At 41.9% G+C, this 17,211-nt stretch overlaps 1 protein-coding gene across 2 annotated transcripts in view; it reads right to left on the bottom strand.

Annotated features, from left to right (window-relative positions):
- The window catches only part of XPR1 (xenotropic and polytropic retrovirus receptor 1), a 381,737-nt gene that overhangs the window by 33,167 nt on the left and 331,359 nt on the right, over window positions 1-17,211 (bottom strand). The window lies entirely within an intron of this gene.

The following is a 17,211-nucleotide window of genomic DNA, read 5'->3' as shown; positions in this document are numbered from 1 at the left end:
GATCTAGGCATCATAGTGGATAATACTTTAAAATAGTCGGCTCAGTGTGCTGCAGCAGTCAAAAAAGCAAATAGAATGTTAAGAATTATTAGGAAGGGAATGGTTAATAGAACGGAAAATGTCATAATGCCTCTGTATCACTCCATGGTGAGACCGCACCTTGAATACTGTGTACAATTCTGGTCACCGCATCTCAAAAAAGATATAGTTGCGATGGAGAAGGTTCAGAGAAGGGCAACCAAAATGATAAAGGGGATGGAACAGCTCCCCTATGAGGAAAGGCTGAAGAGGTTAGGGCTGTTCAGCTTGGAGAAGAGATGGCTGAGGGGGGATATGATAGAGGTCTAAGATCATGAGAGGTCTTGAACAAGTAGTTGTGACTCAGTTATTTACACTTTCGAATAATAGAAAGACTAGGGGGCATTCCATGAAGTTAGCAAGTAGCACATTTAAGACTAATCGGAGAAAATTATTTTTCACTCAATGCACATTAAAGCTCTGGAATTTGTTGCCAGAGGATGTGGTTAGTGCAGTTAGTGTAGCTGGGTTCAAAAAAGGTTTGGATAAGTTCTTGGAGAAGTCCATTAATGGCTATTAATCAATTATACTTAGGGAATAGCCACTGCTATTAATTGCATCAGTAGCATGGGTTCTTCTTAATGTTTGGGTAATTGCCAGGTTCTTGTGGCCTGGTTTTGGCCTCTGTTGGAAACAGGATGCTGGGCTTGATGGACTCTTGGTCTGACCCAGCATGGCAATTTCTTATGTTCTTATGTTCATATTTCTCAAAACGTCTGATTCAGAATTGGGCTTCAAGACATGTCCTAGATGCAATAAGTAGTAGTCTTTAACAAACTTCCATGATTACTATGTCAAATCCAGGTGTGACTGAGTTAACTGTATCCAAGCATTATAGAGAGCAGGTCATAAAATCCAAAAAATATTTTCTACAAAATCAATCCAAGCTGTTGGCAACAATTCATGAGACCTGTTTTTCACAGTCTCGAAAGTGATCAATAGTATATCAAACTCTGTCATGGCTCATTCACAATCTGCTGACAGTTGCACCCTGAGGCTTTTGCCTCATTTTTTCAAAAAAGGGTTTTGACCTTTGCTCTCAATTTTCATCTATTCCTACCCCAGGTGACTTACAGATCAGCATTAACAAGCCACTATGGGCTCAATTTAATAGTCTAAGAATGACACTATTTAGATTGTAAAAAACATGAACCAGACCAACTATGCTCTGAATCCTTTTGCACAGCAGTGATGAGGGTTTTAATTGACATCTGTGAACTCGCTTGGTAAATACCTCATTACAACATGAGGTTCTTGCTGTATTGAAGCATGCCTCAGTACATCCATTCCTTAAGAAATCTTCAGCTTATCCAATTCAACTCTCTACAATTGCTGCTCAATACCATCAATTCCATTTCTTGCTAAAGATATTGAAGCTGCTGTCTTAAAACTACAGACCTTCTTAGATGATTATGACATTCTGGACTAATTTAAATTTGATTTTAGTCCTCATTATAGCAAGGGACCTTCATTTTCAATTTTTATTATTCTTAAGAATTTCAATTTTATAAAAATTCATTTTTTGTTATGATATTGAAATTCCCAGGAAAAATAAACTAAAAACTGAAAATCGAGGTCCCCAGTTATAGCATAGAATTACTTCTTAGAGCCAGCATTGATGTCAGAGAGGTTTTGATCATGGTACTAGTTACATCTTAGTCTTCAATATCCTTGACCACAACATACTTCTATAAGAGTAGTTAAATCACAAGTGGATTGTGATAAATTGCAGGAGAACCTTGCGAGACTGAAACATTGGGCATCCAATCGGCAGATGAAATTTTGTTTAAAATTTTATTTTTATACAATTTCACAAAATTTACAAGAAGCATCTTGCATCGGAAATTGAGGTTATACAGACATGACGGAGGAAAATAAATAACAATACCAAGAGTCTAGTAAACATCATAGAATCAAATGTATAACCCCATGATATTATTCAGGAAAAATAGGGGAGAGACAGGAAAAACGAACAAACTTATTGAAATATAATATGAAAACACTGAGACCCCAGTTACATTTATCAATTCGCCGGATTATTAAGTTGGAGCATCCAGTAATGCCCTAAGTTGGTCAGGTTCAAAAAATATATAATTAGCATTATTAAGCATTTATAGGGATACCATACGATGAAATGATCCCCCTTTAGATTGTACTTCTTGATGTAATGAAAGAAATTTTTTCCGACGAATTTGAGTGGTTCTAGTAAGATCTGGGTAAAGCCAAATCTTTTGCCCATAGAATAATAGGGAACGTGATCAGAAAAAGAATCTTAACACAGTATCTCTGTCCACTGAGAAGGCAAATGTAACTAACATCATCCCTCTTTGTGTAATATCCATCTCCTGCGAGTTTTGGAGAAAATCAGTCAGATTCAGCATTAACTCAGTAGAAAGTTTATCCCCTTCTCCAGGTTGTACTTGAGAGTGAACTTGAGGCAAAAAAAAAAAGGTCTTGGTAATAACTGGCATGCAATTATCTGGAATCTTCAGAATCTGTGAGATGTAATTCTTAAAAAGTTCAAGAGTCATCATGTTTAATTATGGGGAAATTTAATCCATCATGTTGCAAGCTACAACCTCTCTCTTTTTTCATGTGCAATCATTTATTTCATATCTGTGGGACCATCATAACACCCACGGTTTGTAGGCAGTAAGCCTGAGTCTAAACTGCAACGGGTCACATTTAATCATCGGTCCATTCAAGTCCTATTTTTATTATTATTAACCAATGAATTTTTTCTTTATATTTTATTTTTTTCTATATTGTAAAATGAATGTGGAACGGTACTTCCCTTGCTTGATGTTGCATACTGATAATTAACTGTTAATATTATTGTGAAATTTAATCCATACCATCACCTAAATTAGCACATCTGAAATCAGTCCGAAACTTTGGAATTCGCTCCCTTCCAAAATCCGGCTGGAGTCAAATTTACACACATTTAAAAAACTATTAGACATGGTTGTTTGCACAGGCTTTTACCCAACCAGCCTAAACCCCGGTTTAGATATTCTCCCTTTCTGTCAATTGTAACCATGGAATTAGTCCATTATACTGTTTTATTTCCATCTTTTGTCTTATTAACTGAGTTTTATGGTTCATATTGTAATTTTGGAATCTTGTTATTGTTGATTTGTTCTTATATCTTTTATTCTGGGGCAATACTTGTTTTATTTCATTTTATTTTATGTGTTTTTATTTACTTACTGTCTTTTAGAATAATTATTGCATGAATTATTTTATGATGTTAGTGTATTTTAGAATTATTTAATGTTTTACTATATTGTAAACCGACAAGATGTTAACACGAATGTTCGGTATATAAACGTGCCTAAATAAATAAATAAAAATTCAAAGAACGTAAAGCATTCTTGATGCTTTCTATCTTTTTAGAATATACCACTTCAGACAGATAAATGCAGCTGTATTTTTTCCACTGAATTTACTCAGAATTTTATGCCTGATATTTTCTCCTCTTGATTTACCAAAGTACTTGAGTTTAATTTGAGGGCGTTGTTAGTCTCCACCACTACTTCAGTAAGCTTGGAGACTGAAGTCTCCAAACTAACTAGTGCATTCCATAAGGCTTCCATAATAATAATAGCAGGTTTAATAATTTTAGTTGTAACAACCTGGGTCATTAGGTTGTCTCCACCTCCCCGAGAGCTAGCCTCACAGAGTCCAAGTAAAGGCAAAAAATTCAGATATGCTGGCATTGAGGAAAATGTTCCAGTCTCCCTATTCATAGGGGTCCTCATTGCTGCCTGTACTCCAGTCTATGTTCCCGGCGGGGATTCAAATCCTTCCTCCACTCCTTGCTGTACACTTCTTGCTTCTGTGGGCTCTCTGGGCACTCTGGGGCCTTCAGCTGGCTCTAAAAGACCAAACCCCGGAGCCAAAGGTGTCACCGGTGCTCCTGGGCTTAACAAGATCTCCTCATCCTAAAGAGAAAGGCCCCGCTCAAGGTCCCTCTCCGCAGCAGCCATCACAATGGGAGAAAGAACCAGGGACGCTCCAAAGCACTCCTCTATGCAATGCTGTGACGGCGAAGGTAATGAATTGTTAGAAGCAAGTCCTCTGAGTTTTGCCTTATGCTTAGTGTGAGACATTGTAAAACTAACACAGCAGTAATCTCAGTAAAGGTATTTAATAGGACATCAGAAGAGAGGCTTTAGCGAGCTGCTCAGTGATCGGCCATCTTGCCTCTCCCCTGCTGCTCAGTGATCAGTCATCTTGTATCTCCCCACGGCAGATGAAATTTAATGTGGATGAGTGCAAGCTGATGCATATAAGGAAAAATAACCCTGATATAGTTACACAATGTTAGATTCCATATTATGAGTTGCCATCAGGAAAAAGAACTAGGCGTCATAGTGGATAATAATTAAAATCGGATCACTGTGCTGCCATAGTAAAAAAAACAAAACAAAACAAAAAACCAACAGAATGTTAGGAATTATTAGGAAGAGAATGGTGAATAAAACAGAATGACATAATGCCTCTATCACTCCTTGGTGAGACTGCACCTTGAACAAAATGTGCAATTCTGGTCCCTGCATCTCAAAAAAAAAAGATAAGGTTGCACTGGAGAAGATACAGAGAAGGGAAACCAAAATAATAAAGGGGATTGAATGGCTCACCTATGAGGAAAGGCTAAAGAGGTTAAGGCTGTTTAGTTTGGAGAACAGACAGCTGAAGGGGTGCGGGGATATGATAGTATTCTATAAAATCATGAAAGGACTTGAGCAAATAAATGTGAATCGGTTATTTACTCTTTCAGATAATAAGGACTAAGAGATACTCCATGAATTAGCAAGTAGCACAATTAAAACAAACCGAAGAAAATTCTCTCACTCAACCTACAATTAAGCTCTGAAATTCATTGCCACAGGATGTGGTTAAGCCACTTAGTGTAGCTGGGTTTAAAAAAAGGTTTGGATAAGTTCCTGGAGAAGACCATTAACTGCTATTAATCAAACTGACTTAAGGAATAGCCACTGCTTATCACCGCACCTTTAGAAACACGTGATCAATTTAATGTTTGGGAACTTGCCAGGTACTTGTGACCTGGGACTGGCCACAGGACGTTGGGCTTGATGGATCCTCAGTCTGAACCAGTATGGCAACTTATGTTCTCTTTCTCATCTATTCCAATTTGAAAAAGATGAGAATGTTCTCAAATGGTTTCTATCTTTTCTCTTTGTACGCATGCACGCAACAAGTGAGATGTGGATCACAGGTCTCGTCTTGACATCTGTACATTACTCGCAGGTCTTGATATGCAATTTTTTCCTGTTGCAACTGATAAAAAAAAACTACCCTGCATCTCACCTCTATATATCTGACCACCCTAAAAAGTTAGCTAAACTATAAAAGACTATCACTTAACTTGCTGAAACAGATCATTTGTCTCAGAAGATCCCCACCAACACACTTTCCTGTCATCAGTTATATTTCAGGGTTATATTTCAGGGTTATATTCTCAAAGTGGGTCAGCAATCTTTCTAGAAATTTAGGATCATGTGGAAACTTAAGCCATATCTTGAAGCAAATTTAGGATCATGTGGAAACTTAAGCCATATCTTGAAGCAAACGATTTTAGAAAAGCCTTGCAAGCATTAGTAATCTCTAAGTTAGATTACTGTCATTCGATCTATCTAGGACTACCACAATGCACACCTAATGCCCTTTAGGTCATTCAAAATTTGGCTGCCAGATTTTTTTCATTTACACCATGAAATCTGAACAAATTTTACCTGTCTTATCATTGCATTTGCTCCCTGTTGAACAGAGTTCAAATCAAAATGGTTATAATGGCAACAAAGCTATAAGCAGCCAAGTATCTGCAAGTATCAACTTCTTGCTCAAGTTTTATCAGCCCACAAAAAATGTAAGATCTGCCAATCAATGGGGTACATTTTAAAAAACAGCGCGCGTACTTTTGTTCGCACACCAGGCGCAAACAAAAGTACACTGGCTTTTATAAGATACGCACGTAGCCGCGCGTATCTTATAAAATCCGGGGTCGGCGTGTGCAAGGGGGTGCACATTTGTGTAACTTGCTCGCGCCGAGCCCTGCGCGCACTGCCCGTTCCCTCCGAGGCCACTCCGAAATCTGTTCTGTACCAAAATTCAGATTATTCCAATTCCAAGTCAGTTCTAAAGCAGCTTCTTCTCCATTTACTACTGTTTGGGACTCATTGGCAAGAAAATAAACTTGTAATACAGACAGAAATGACTGAGGGAACCAGCAATTGGTCATATATTAAGTTTAAGGGGAAACATTTTTAAGCACTGGAAAATGAAAAATCTTCACATTTCAACAATTTTTCCATATTTTCCAGTCTTTTTAAAATTTTATTTAAAATATATATCCCGCCTAACTACAATACTAGGCGGGTTACTCCCAAATTATCTTTAAAAAGTTTAGAATTAATCTAACAAACTGAGGAACTTATCTGCAAAGTCTCTGTCTCCATTATCTACAAGGGAAAATAAAGTTCAATAAAGATCTTGGTCTTTTTGTTTAATTTTCAAAATACAACTGAATTCTCTCCAACACTATTTTATACTGAAATGTGTCCTTTCAGATCAGAAACAAATTTCTCCAAATAGTTAAACACATGTTAAATCTGTTTTGCAGCACATGGCAGAGCAGGCATGGGGAATTTCGGATAGCCCTGCATGCGACCAGCACTGAATTTTCTAACCTGCTCATTACCTTCTGAGCCATGTGCAGCGGTTTGCACAGATTTTGACACAAGCTTCTGTTTAGTGTGCATAGTCTTTGGTGCTTTGACAGAAGCTTTCCTTGGCAGGTCATGCACAATTTGCCTAGGTTAGTGATGGCGAACTCCAGTCTTCAAATGCCACAAACAAGCCAGGTTTTCAGGATATCCACAATGAATATGCATGAGATAGATTTGCATATAATAGAGGACTGTATTGATCACTCCTCTAAGCACCTTGGGAGAGGGGAATAACCCTCTGATGCTGAGGAAATTTACACTTTTCTGCAGATCTGGATTCTTCTTCCTGCAGTTAGCAATTGTCTGGGCTCTCTGTCTCTGAGCATGTGGAGACATCCGCCCGCAATCACGACAATTAGCTTGGTCATAGTTAGGCCCCAGACAGATGTAACAGTAATTATGTCAGTCAGCGACAGACATAATATGCCCACACTAGCAGTATTTGAATCCTGGAGACTTCTTGGACATCGTAACACTTAAAAGTGCTCTTGGGGATTCACCGAGGTGAAAAGATTTGAGGATACTAAAAAAAATGGAGAGATGATTCTCCACATGTCTGTGGGTAGCGCAGAAAAAATGGAACTGAGGAGATCTAATAGCAAACAATCACGAAGGAACTGCCGTGCATGCTCAGAAGAGCAAAAGCTCTGCAAGCTTGGAGAGATGACTCCGCCTTCGTGCCATCATTCAGCATGGCTAATTCTGCAGGCTTATTGACAGAAAAATAAAATTATGCAACCCTCCCCCACAAATAAAAAACAATTCTAAATAACGCAGGTAGGTTGGAGCCCAACAGAACAGTTTGTACATGTCAGATAGCATTCTGCTTCCCCTCCCTTTCTGAGGCTCTTCTATTTTCTTGTTAGGCCCTTTCTTTTCTGGCAGAGTTTATTGCATGTCCACAACCTGCAGCTCGGTGAAATACTCCAGCAGAAGTTCTAGCTATGCAATGCTAATCAAGTTTACTTAGGGAATAGCAACTGCTATTAATTGCATCAGTAGCATGGGATCTTCTTAGTGTTTGGGAATTGCCAGGTTCTTGTGGCCTGGTTTGGCCTCTGTTGGAAACAGGATGCTGGGCTTGATGGACCCTTGGTCTGATCCAGCATGGCAATTTCTTATGTTCTCACAATATCTATATAAAGCAGAATTGCTTACCTGTAACAGGTGTTCTCCTAGGACAACAGGATGTAGTCCTCACATGTGGGTGATGTCACTGGACGGACCCATATCACTGAAAACTTTTCTGTCAAAGTTTCTAGAACTTTTGACTGGAACACAGAGCATGCCCAGCATGCCATGATCCCTCGAGCCACAGGGGTCTCCCTTCAGTCTCGTTTGTAGCAAAAGGTGTGAGCGAAAAATAAAAACAAAACGTTTCAGACCCAACTCCACGGGGTGGCGGATGGGTTTCGTGAGGATTACATCCTGCTGTCCTGGGAGAACACCTGTTACAGGTAAGCAACTCTGCTTTCTCCCAGGACAAGCAGGATGGAATAGACTTAGTTTTTGGGTACTTGCCAGGTTCTTATGGCCTGGATTGGCCACTGTTGGAAACAGGATGCTGGGCTTGATGGACCCTTGGTCTGACCCAGTATGGCATTTTCTTATGTTCTTATGGTAGCCCTCACATTTAGGTGATTAGCAAGCTACAGGCTGACTCATTTGTTTGGACCAACAGCATACAACTTGTGCAACAGGAACAACTGGCATACTGTTGGGAAAAAATGAGGCAGCCTGAAATCACAGCAAATTGAATGTGGAAGGAGTTGGGATTATACTGGAAATAAGTTCTTCAAGACGGATTGGCCAAAGGCAGTGTCTTGGTGTCCTTCCTTGTCCAGGCAGTAGTGTGCTGCAAATGTGTGAAGAGCTCCATGTTTGAGCTTTGCAGATGTCAGCAATCTGTACTGAACGATAGTGCGCTACTGAGGTTGCCATGGCTCTTACTGAGTACGCCTTCACCTGTCCCTGGAGAGGAAGGCCTGCTTTTTTTTATAGCAGAATTTGATACAGTCTGATAACCAGTTAGAGAGAGTTTGTTTGCCCACTGCAACTCTTTGTTTCTTTTGACAAAAATAAACAGAGTTGGGTGGATTTCCTATGGACTGCAGGTGCCAGAAATAGTCTAATAGAAATGGCATGGGGAAGGAAAAGGGATCGATACCTTTTTGTGTGCACCACGTGGTGAACCTTTTCCACGTAGAACAATAGGATTTTCGTGTGGAAGGCTTTCTTGAGGCTACAAGCACTTGAGACACATCAGCTGAAAGGTTGAGTGGTTGGAGGATCAAGCTTTCAACATCCAGGCTGTGAGGGATAGGGTCTGAAGGTTCAGATGGCGTAACATGCCTTGGTTCTGAGTTAAGAGTGGGCACAGTGCCCAGGCGAATGGTTTCTCTGATCGAGAAGTCGAGAAGCATGGGAAACCATATTTGTTGAAGCCAATACGGGGCTATGAGTATCACTGACCTTTTGTCCTGTTGTAGCTTCATGAGAGTTTTGGCTATTAGCAGTATCGGGGGATACGCATATAGGAGGCCTGTGTTCCAGGGGCGAATGAAGGCATCCATGTTTAACTTGTTTTGTTGCCTATGCAGGGAGCAGAATCTGCCCACTTTGCAAAGAGGTCTATTGTTGGTTGACCCCAGCGTTGAAAGATTCTGGTCATTACCACCGGATCCAGAGACTCTCGTGGGGATGGAACTGTCGGCTGAGGCGATCTACTACTACGTTCTGTATGCCTGCGAGATAAGTGGCCCGTAGAAACATGGAGTGTACAAGGGCCCAGTCCCAGATCTGCGCGGCTTCTTGGCAGAAGAGATAAGAGCCTGTGCCGCCCTGCTTGTTCAAGTACCAAATTGCAACTGTGTTGTCTGTTTGTATGAGAACAGTCTTGTGTGAAAGGCAGTCCTTGAACGCATAGAGAGAATAACATATAGCTCGAAGCTCTAGGAAGTTGATCTGAAATGTTGCTCCAAGTTGTGTCCAAGTACCTTGAGTTTGAAGATTGTTCACATGAGCTTCCCAACCCAAGGTGGATGCATCTGCGGTCAACATTATCTGTGGAAGTGGTTGCTGAAAAGGCAGACCTGTTAGCAAGTTGTCTGTTTGTCCACCAGAGAAGCGATAAACGTAACTGGTGTGTTACTTGGATCTGGGATGAGAGCGGTTGAGTGGCTTGGAGCCACTGAGTTTTCAAAGCCCATTGAGTTATTCTCATGGCCAGCCTGGCCAGAGGAGTGACGTGGACCGTGGAAGCCATGTGGCCCAGCAACGTTAGAAATTGATGGGCTCAAGCTGTTTTCTTTGAGCGCAGACATACAGCTAGTCTGGAGAGGAGTGTCTGCGTGGTTGTTGGGCAGAAAGGCCTTCGCTACTGTGGTGTCCAAATCTGCTCCGATGAATGACAGGAGATGAGATGGCGTCAGGTGGGATTTTTAGTAGTTGATAAGAAATCCCAATGAGTGCAGTAGAGTGATAGTGAGCTTGAGCGCGTTGAGAGCTCCTTGCTTGGATTGGCTCTTGATGAGCCACTCGTCCAGGTAAGGAAAGACGTGTATGCTTTTCTTGCATAGATGGGCCACAGCCACTGCTAGGCACTTTGTAAATACACAGGGTCCAGAGGCAAGCCCGAAAGGCAGGACCCGGTACTGAAAGTGTTGATGTCCCACTAGGAAACGCAGGTACTTGCGGTGATGTTGGAATATTGGAATGTGAGTGTAAGCTTCTCGAAGATCCAGAGAACAGAGCCAATCTCCTTTTTGCAGAAGGGGAAGCATGGTGCCCAAGGACACCATCCTGATCTTTTCTCTTTGTAGAAATCTGTTGAGATTGCGGAGGCCGCCTGATTTCTTTGGAATGAGAAAGTAGCGGGAGTAGAACCCTCTGCCCTGCTGTGCTCAAGGAACAGGTTCCATGGCCCTGGCACCCAGAAGGGTGGACAGCTCTGGCTCTAGATGAGTTGTGTGATCTTTTTGCATCCACAGTGGATTGGGCGGTGAATCCGGGGGTAACGTGAGGAAGTTTAGACTGTATTCGCGGATTATGATGGATATAACCCATTGGTCTGTGGTAATGTTGAGCCAATTTGTTATGAAATGATGAATTTGACCTCCTACTGGTAAATCTGGATCTGGATTTATGGAGCGCATGCTGTTCTCTGGAAATTTTTCAAAATCCAGATGCTTGGCCTGTTTGTGGAGGTGGCTGAGACTTGGGTGTTTTGGGCTGTCGAGGATGTGCTCTCTGAGACGGCCTAGCTGTCCGCACATGAGATATAGGTGTAGGTAATATCTGCGTGAGCGATAAAATGGTTTTTTAGGGTCCTTCATGGTGGATCTTCTCGCAGAAGTAGTCACTGTTGATAACTGATGCAGGGTTTCATTGTGGTCTTTCAATTGAGCCACTGTATCTTGTCACCGAATAGACTGTCACCAGTGCATGGTAAATTGGCAAGTCTGTCCTGGATGTCAGGTCTCATGTCCGATGCTTTCAGCCAGGCCCACCTCCTGGCGCTGATACCTGTCGTTGACATTCGAGAAGCTGTCTCAAAGGAGTCATAAGCAGCACGAACTTCATGTTTACCTGCCTCAAGGCCTTTATGTAATATGGAATTGAGGCTATCTTGCTGCTGTTGAGGAAGAGTGACAGCTACTTCTTGAACCTGCTTCCATAGATTCTTTTGGTATTGTGTCATGTACAGTTGGGTATGCAGCTATTCGTGACACTAGCATAGAACCATGAAACATTTTACAGCTTAACACGTCCAGGAATATTTGCTCTATCAGGAGGCGTTGAAGAGTGTGGTCGAAGTCTTCTGCATTTCTTTTGTGCAGATTCAACTACCACTGACTGATGGGGCAGTTGTGGTTTTTGGAATCCAGCAATGTGTTGGACCAGATAAGTTGTATCTGTTCTTTTATTCACTGGTTGAACAGTGCAAGGATGTTCCCAGAGATGATGCTATAGATCTACCAGTACCTCGTGTACTGGGATGGCCACAACTTTCTTTGGAACATCAACAAACTGGAGAACTTCCAATGTTTTGTGTCGTGTCCTCCTCTGTAATAAGATCAAAGGGAATTGTCTGACATCTCCCTAATAAAGTTGGCAAAGGAGAGGTCTTCTGGGGGAGATTTTCTCCTTTCCTTCGGAGATAGTTAGGACAAAATATCCTCCGTGGATGTGTTGGTGTCTACATCTTCCCATGTGTCAAAAAAGGTCTCTAGTCGAGATCCTGAAGGTTGGGTTGGTGCTGTAGGACATATTGGCACAGATGGATCTTTCGATGGATGGCGCGGTGGCACCGATGGAGGTTTCGGAGGCACCGGAAACATCGATGGAAGATGTGGGCCTCTCGGTCCCGAGAGCCCTGAGGGACCAGGCATCGGTGAAATGGGACTGGAATCTAAGTCCTCTGAAGAGCTGGGAATGGGAATCGGGGTCTTCAGAAGCTGCACAGGTTGCTTTGGCATCGGTGGCGCAGGTTGCGCTGGAAGGGCACCGATGAGTGTATCGAGTCTGGTTAGCAATAGTGCAAATATCGATGGCTCTAGTGTTGGTGCCGGTATGGGGGCAGGCACCGGTGGATGTAGCTCTCAGAGAGCATTGAGCACTGCCTGGTGGATAAAACCGTCCAGTTCCTCTCTAAAAGCTGGTGTAGACATAACAGCTTAGGGAGTGGCAGGCTAGGCGTTACTGGCACCAGCGCAGGAATCTGTGGGGGCTCAGTACCCGGTACAGATGTCAGTGGGGATTGCCTTGGTTGCTCGGGTGGAGAAGGTAACAACTTCTCTACCCGTGTCCTCTTCGCAAGCGGCTCGATAGCCACCGAAGTTGATGCAGTGTCGGATCCGGCACCAGGGGTAGACTTGTGTCGGTGCTTTCCTCGGTGCTCGGCCAGGACTTTGCCCAGCACAGAGGTAGATGTCGATGCCTTTGATGGAGTCTGCGACGGACGGTCACCACTGCCCTGATGCTGCTGGTAAGGTTTTATGACCAAATTTCGATGTTCCTGCTGGTGACGACTGGGTGGACGTTGATGGAGTCAGTTTAATTTTAAACAGGGTTTCCATCTTGTTGAGGCAAGCCCGCTTACCCTTCGAAGTCAGCTGGGCACAACTTGGGCAAGTAGACTAGTCGTGTGATGAGCCAAGGCACAGCACACAGACATCATGTGGGTCTGTAATAGACATGGTTCGGGGGCATTCCGGACATTTTCAGAAACCTGTTGCCATAATGGCAGAGGTTGAGGCCCAAAAACAGTCGATGGCCTGCGGACACCGAAAGAAATGTGGGAGCGGCACCGACTGGGAATAGTGATTTTACTCACCGAACAATGGAAAAATATATCCCGATGGGAGACCCCTATGAGAGAATGTTTTTCTGAAGTAAATTTCAGGATTTTTCCGTGAGGAAATTTGTGTGAGAATTCTCACAGAGCTCCTAATCGCGAGGGAAACTGCAGCGTGGAAAAAAAAGAGACTGAAGGGAGACCCCTGTGGCTCGAGTGATCATGGCATGCTGGGCATGCTCAGTGTGCTGGTCAAAAGTTCTAGAAACTTTGACAGAAATGTTTTCTGTGATAGGGCTCCATCCAGTGATGTCACCCACATGTGAGGACTACCATCCTGCTTGTCCTGGGAGAAAATTAGATCCATGGCCCTTAGAATTAATCTGCTCTTGCCAATGATCGCTATCTGAAGTCACAACCAGACTCTATGGCTATGGAAGCAACAATGATACAAGCAATGGAGCAGGAAGGCATTTTATAACTGATCTAGCAAAAATGTAATATTCAAACCAAAAATGGGTATATTTGTTTTTAGCAGCTAAGGAGTTCCTTTCTATATAAAGGCAAATCTTAATGTTCAGCTATCGTAGCCAACTTCTTAATTGGCATCAAAGTTCATTACAGACAGAGGGACTGGATTTTGCTAGAAGTTTTTCTGAAATGAACCCTTTCATTTTGTGACATTATAAACTTTGGCATTTCATTGCTTGTATTCACCAGTAAGTCTGCTGGTGAATCTGCTCAGCAGCACACTTTCTGAGTCTACTGTCATCTGTTTATATTTAACAATATAAACAAGGATGTTTGAGCTGGAAATACAGCAATTAAAGTGAATCTGCTTTCGGAAGAGAACAGGATAAACACATCACTTATTCACTTTCCATCCTTAAAAAGGGAAAAAGTGGCAAAGATGTAAAAATCAGGACACTAGAACCAAGACCATGTCATGAAATTTAAGAAAATACTTCAAGTTAAACCTAAAACAAATATTAAACTACATAAAACCCTTTAATGATGGCTATGCTGTTAATCCCATGGGTAAGGAGAGCAGCACTGGGGATGCTTCAGCAACACAGCATGTCCTGTTACTGCAGGTCTCTTCTCAGTGTCAGGTTAGTCAGGAAAGGCAAGTGTGAAGCTTTAACCCAAACTGTAATTCACAGTAATTAATGTATTTAAGAGCAAAGTATGCAACCTTTTGATCACTCAAGAGTGTCCTGTTATCCCTGTTACCATGGTCACTGACTTACAGGCATATTCAACAGTAGGTTTCTGTAGTATATAGATGATACAAAACATACATCTACATATACTCATGGCACTGGCAATTTCCACATCATTATGCAAGCTAGGATAAGCATGAAAGGAAAAGTAGCTATCTGACTGACAGGGACCTTGGAAAGTCAGCAGGACAGAGCTCAGCCTCTACCCTGCTCCTAGCACACAGCAGAATTAAGCAATCATTACTGGTTTCCATGGAGATGAACAGGAGGCACCTAGCTGTAGTTAAATGGGTTAGGGGGGAAAAAAAATCAGCAGCAGGAACGGAAGGCTGGCGAGACATAAATGGGAAGAATGATGGGAAGGAAGAAATACACAAGACAAAAATGTGCTATAACTATTAATGGTCTGGTACCAGCACATCATAATCATCAACATGGGCCTCAAGGCTCATTTCCACACAAACCTGCTGTGCAGCTAGGAAATACTGAATACCCCCAGACCCAAGATCCAACCAAGGCTATTTTCAAGGCGGAGTTTTCAATAGGGATATGGACAGCTATGGAAACAGCGGAATACAAGTTTCAAATAAATAGATAAACTAGGGCTGTGCATTCGTTTAAAACAAAATAGACAATGTCAATGACAGTCTATTTCATTTTGTTGGAACCACAAAACAAAAACAAAAAAAACCTTCCAAAATTTTTTGAGTTGTATTAGTATACACTAACCTAATGCATATTAACCATGAATTAGGGGGGGTAGGGGGAACAACCCAATGAACCATCTTAAAAACGAAATCAAGCAAAAAATGACATGAAACAAAACAGCACAATCCGCCCCCCCACATTACACACCCCTAGTTTTCACTATTTCACTTGCATAACACACTTTCAGTTTATTAGAAAGAAAGCACTAAAGAATAAAAAACTGTTGAAAATTGCAGGTATGTAGTCTAACAAGTGGACAGGGCCCTGGTTACCGCTGACCACTGTGGGATTTACTGCTTTCTCTGGTATTCTGCCTCTAAGGGTTGGAAGAAACAGCCGGCCAAGTCCTTGGAAGCCTGATCCAAGCCTCTGGCTAGCATGCACCAGTTGTGAGGGGTTTCTATCTTTTTAAACCAATTTTAGGAGCAGTGCCAGCGAAATGCCTCTTAAAATTAGCAGTATTTATGAGATGAAAAAGACATTTCAAGGACTAACCTCGTTTAATGGGATTTCATGGGATTTATATTTTGATTTCATGGAAGTGTTTGTAACTGAATTTGTAATGCATTGAAACATTTTTATTTATAAGAAAAAGCATTTTCAAACTGGATTGCTTCCAAGCAGCATCCATTTTTGACAATATCCAAAGAATCAATACAGAGCACTCATGCACAATGTCAATAAACAAACGCACATAGTTAACATGATTCACCAAGCATATTTCAAGAGTAATGCCTACTTTTATAGTCAGCATGGCTTTATCCAAGGCAAGTCTTGCCTCACAAATCTGCTTCACTTTTTTGAAAGAGTTAATAAACATGTGGATAAAGGTGAACCAGTAGATGTGGTATATTTGGATTTTCAGAAGGCGTTTGACAAAGTTCCTCATGAGAGGCTTCTAGGAAAAGTAAAAGGTCATGGGATAGGTGGCGATGTCCTTTCATGGATTACAAACTGGCTAAGAGACAGGAAACAGAGAGTAGGATTAAATGGACAATTTTCTCAGTGGAAGGGAGTGGGCATTGGAGTGCCTCAGGGATCTGTATTGGGACCCGTACTTTTCAATATATTTATAAATGATCTGCAAAGAAATACGAGTGAGGTAAAGCAAAATTGCTTACCTTGTAATAGGTGTTATCCCAAGACAGCAGGATGTAGTCCTCACATGTGGGTGACATCAATGATGGCGCCCTGTGTGGGAAAACTTTCTGTCAAAGTTTCTAGAAACTTTTGACTAGCCCTGTGAGGCCACTGAGCATGCCCAGCATGCCATGATATTCTCTGCCACAGGGGTCTCTCTTCAGTCTCATATGTAGCAATAAGCTTTAGCAAAAAATAAAATAATAAAATGTATCGGACCCAACTCCGCAGGGTGGCAGGTGGGTTTCATGAGGACTACATCCTGCTGTCCTGGGATAACACCTATTACAAGGTAAGCAATTTTGCTTTATCCCAGGACAAGCAGGATGCTAGTCCTCACATGTGGGTGAATAGCAAGCTCAAGGCTGTCATTTTGTAGTAAAGCAACAGTGAAGTATTGTTGGTGAAAATGAGGCAGCCGATGATCACAGCAGATTGGATGTAGAAGGAGTTGGGATTAAACTGGAAACAAGTTCTTTAAGACAGATTGTCTGTAAGCTGAATCTTGTCGTCCTTGTTGCAAAGTTGTGAAGAGAACTCCATGTTGCTTTACAGATGTCAAGAATTGGCACTGAACGATAGTGTGCTACTGAGGTTGACATTGCTCTAAACTGAATGTGCCTTTACTCGCCCTTGGAGAGGAAGGCCTGCTTTTTCATAGCAGAACTGTATGCAATCTGCCAGTCAATTGGATAGAGTATGTTTACCCACTGCTTTTCTCGGTTTTGTTTGGATCATAAGATACAACGAGTTGAGTGGATTTCCTGTGGACTGTTGTGCGGTCTAAGTAAAATGCTAGCGCACGCTTGCAGTCCAAGGTATGTAAAGCTCGTTCTCCTTGGTGAGAATGAGTTCTTGAAAAGAAAGTGGGTAAAACTATGGATTGGTTCAAGTGGAATTCCATAACTACCTTGGGTAGGAGTTTTGGATGCGTACGAAGAGCCACTCTGTCATGTAGGAATTTTGTATAGGGTGAGTAGGTGACAAGTGCTTGTAACTCACTAACTCTTCTAGC

The sequence above is a fragment of the Rhinatrema bivittatum genome, chromosome 10 (genome assembly GCF_901001135.1).
Source record: "Rhinatrema bivittatum chromosome 10, aRhiBiv1.1, whole genome shotgun sequence".
Classification (NCBI taxonomy): Eukaryota; Metazoa; Chordata; class Amphibia; order Gymnophiona; family Rhinatrematidae; genus Rhinatrema; species Rhinatrema bivittatum.
Note: the sequence above shows the minus strand (reverse complement) of the source record. Positions and strands in the feature narration are given on the sequence as shown.